Genomic DNA, 3,858 nt, shown 5'->3' with positions numbered 1-3,858 from the left:
CTCTCTACTCTCCCACTTCTGGCAAGGGAGAAACAATCCTGGTTCTCTAATTTGGAACTAGTTAGCGAGACTTGATTGAAATTTCTGAGTTAGAGGAGCCTAAAGGGAGTGATATGGAGACGGCAGAGCCCAGGCAGACCCGCATACATCCTGCCCTCCGGAAGTCTCTAAATACTGCCCCCAACCCACACATAACACCTACACCTACACACACACACACACACACACACACACACACGCGCGCGCGCGCGCGCGCACACACACACCCCTCCTGGAATCTGTGGTCTGGTACTGTGGACCCAGAATGAGAAAAAGGCCTTAAGGAATGGTGTTAACTTAAATCTCACCTTCCTTACCATGCCCCAAAGCATGAGCCACTACTTTAATCCGATTAGCTGTGAGGGACTGTAGGAGGATCAACACGAAAACACGTAAGAATTATTCTCCTGGGTCAAACTTGGTCAGAGTTCTGTTTTTTCCAAAATGGTCTTTTGGGGAGGCAAAGGGAGAAAAGAGTACGTGTAGAAACAGGATAAGATGACTTTTCTTTACTGCCCAGGAGTGAACCTGGGGGAGGTGAGTCCAGGCTGGTGATGAGGTGGTGAAGAAGGCCCAGAGTCTAGAGAGCCAGAGGAAGAATGGAGATGGAGGATGGGAGACAGAAACCCAGCTGGAGCCGTGACTCAGCACTTCCCCTCGCAAAGAGCGGGACCACTCTTCCAGCATAGGGGCAGCCAAAGCGGGGAAGGGGAGAACAGGAAAATAAAAGGATGATAACTGGTGAGCCACCCCTTTGCGTGATCCGTGCCCATACATGCATTGACACATAACCAGAAGGACACATTTTAACCCAGAGCAAACACACATGCATTTATACTGATTAAGGGTCATTCAATCATAATGTACTCTCATATTCACTCCCCTCTTCCCTCTCCCCCTTCCTGGAGCAGAGGACATTTTGTCCAGAGATCTATGCTCGCCTGTCCCTAGAATACCTTGGTACTTATTGGAAAAGGAGAAATGCAAAAACTTGCGGGTGGGGTGTGTGTGTGTGTGTGTGTGTGTGTGTGGTGTGTGTGTGTGGGGGGGTGTTGTCATGGTAACTGTTTTGTCTGCACAGCAACCAGAGCATCTGGCAGGATCCAAGAGGACATCCTATGGGTTCTGCCCACTGGGACTCTGCTTCAGACACCCAGATGGGCACCTGGGGAAATTTCTATAACACAGCCTGTCAAAGAGCTCCTCCAGGCAGTTCACCATGATTAACTAGAAGCCAGGTACAGGCACCTGACCATCTTAATCTCCCTTTAAGTGGTATTCCTGATCCCCCTTGTAAATCACAGATAACATTTACAAAGACTCAAGACAGCAGGTATTAACCGTTCAAGACCTTTTTTTTTTTTTTTTTTTTTTTTAAGACAGTGACCTTCTCTCTCAGCATCTTGACACATGTCCTACAAAGAAAGTTATTTTTATCTACACAGGAGTGTAGATGACAGAGATTTTGTTTAGTTAGTGAGATAAAAGATTGGGTACACACTGGGTGCAGTGATGCATGCCTGTAATCCCAGCCACAGGGGAGGCTGAGGCAGGAGGATCACAAATTCAAGTCCAGTCTGGGCAACTTAGACCCCATGTTGAAACAAAAGATAAAAAGGGCTGAGGATGTAACTCAATGGTAGAGTGTACCTGGGTTCAATCCTCACTACTGAAAAAGAAGGAGAAGTAAAAAAAGAAAGGAAGGAAAGAAGGGAGAGAGGGGGGAGATTGTGAATAAAATAAACTGCAGGGTATAATCCCAGAACTCAGTTTCCTTTGACTTTAAAACCTCATGAAGTTTTTAGACGCAGATATCTCAATGTACTTGCAGCTAGGCTAACTTCTCTCCAGCTCCTCCTTTTATTTCTTTCAATATTCAAGTTTAACCTCTTAGTTTCTTATTTAAACCCCCCCATTCCAGTTTGGAATTTCATGCCCCCCCCATTCTTCCCACTGTCTCTTTAGCTGCTCTCAAGGTCTCTTTCTCCTTAGAAACACTGCCCATAATAATTTCCCCTCTCTTTTTTTTATATTTATTTTTTAGTTATAGGTGAACACAATATCTTTATTTTACTTTATGTGGTGCAGAGAATCGAACCCAGTGCCTCATGCATGCCAGGTGAGCACCTTACCTCTGAGCTACAACCCCAGCCCCATAATTTCTCTTCTCTTTGAGACTTTCCCCAGTTTTTTTTTTTATACCACTTACTCATAGTTTCCCGTGATTTTTTTTTTTTTGAGATTTTTTTTTTTTTAGTTGTTGATAGACCTTTCTCTCTCTCTCTCTCTCTCTTTCTTTCTTTTCTTTCTTTTTTTCCCTTTGGTGGCGCTGGGGGTTAAACCCAGGACTTCGTGCATAAGAGGCAAGCACTCTACCAATTGAGCTATATTCCCAGCTCCAGACCTTTATTTTGTTTATTTATACGCAGTGCTGAGAATCGAACCCGGTGCCTCACACATGCCAGCCAAGTACATTACTGCTGAACTACAACCCCAGCTCTCCTGTGATTAATATTTAGCTTTAAGTCCATGAATCTTAAAATTAGTCTATGTGTGTTTTCATATATGACAACCTAAAAGTACAGAGTGGTGATGATGAATTATTCAGAAAGGAAAAGAAGTACTTCTTTGCGATACAAATTTTCGACATGCTACTCATTTAAAAACAAATGTAGTGGCATTCAATGATATAGTCCCAGCCACATTTAGGCTGAGGTGGAAGTATCACTTGAGTCCAGGAGTTTGAGACTATCTTAGGCACTAAAATGAGACTCCATCTCAAAAACAAATTTAAAAATTTACATATTATTCCAGAAAAACACAAAATATCAAGAAAAGCCAAGAAAGAAGAGTGGATTGTCGAGAGCTTGTCCTATCAGATATTAAAACTTGTTGTGGAGCTATGATAGATAAAATGTGTGGCCCTGATACAGCAATAGACTTATTAATAGAATAGAAAAGAGAATCCAAACTAAATTCTGTCATAATGACAATTTAACAGAGGAAGAAGTTCCCTTTGGAATTTTTTTGGAAAATAGATTAGTCAGTAAATGGTTTGGGTACAACTGGGTAGTCATTTAAATGAAGAAAAAAAGGCTAAGCCCACCTCATTCTTACCCTGAAATAAATTTCGAATTGATCAAAGATTTAAATTTTTTTTTATTTTAATATTTTTATTATTTTTTTTTTAGTTCTCGGCAGACACAACATCTTTGTTTGTATGTGGTGCTGAGGATCGAACCTGGGCCGCACGCATGCCAGACGAGCGTGCTACCGCTTGAGCCACATCCCCAGCCCCCAAAGATTTAAATTTTAAAAAGTATAAAAGCCCTAGAGGAGAAGGCAATGTAAAAATATCTATTAATATTATAAATGTACAGACCTTTCTACTCAGAAGTCTAATTTTAACTTCTAGTGTTGATCCTAGAGAAATACTTGAGTGCACAAAAAGATATGAAAAGGATTTTTTTTTACTGTACTATTGTTTGGAGAGAAAAAAAGTGAAATCAACCCTAAATATCTAAATATAAATATAGGGTAAGAGTGAAATATATTTTGATACATTTGATACATCCAATTTACCAAATACTCCAATAATTAGAGAGAGAGAGAAAGACTGAAACTATTATTGACTATTATTGAAAGATCTCCAAAATATATAACTAAATTAAAAGTCACATGACAATACATATGATACAACATCATTATGCAAAAGCAAAATAAAATTTCTGTATGTGTCTTGAGAAAGAGATGCATTGCAGGTCCTCTGCCCCTGAGCTACATTTCAAGCCCTTTATTTATTTATTTATTTATTATCTC

This window comes from Callospermophilus lateralis, chromosome 9, assembly GCF_048772815.1.
Source record: "Callospermophilus lateralis isolate mCalLat2 chromosome 9, mCalLat2.hap1, whole genome shotgun sequence".
NCBI lineage: Eukaryota > Metazoa > Chordata > Mammalia > Rodentia > Sciuridae > Callospermophilus > Callospermophilus lateralis.
Note: the sequence above shows the minus strand (reverse complement) of the source record.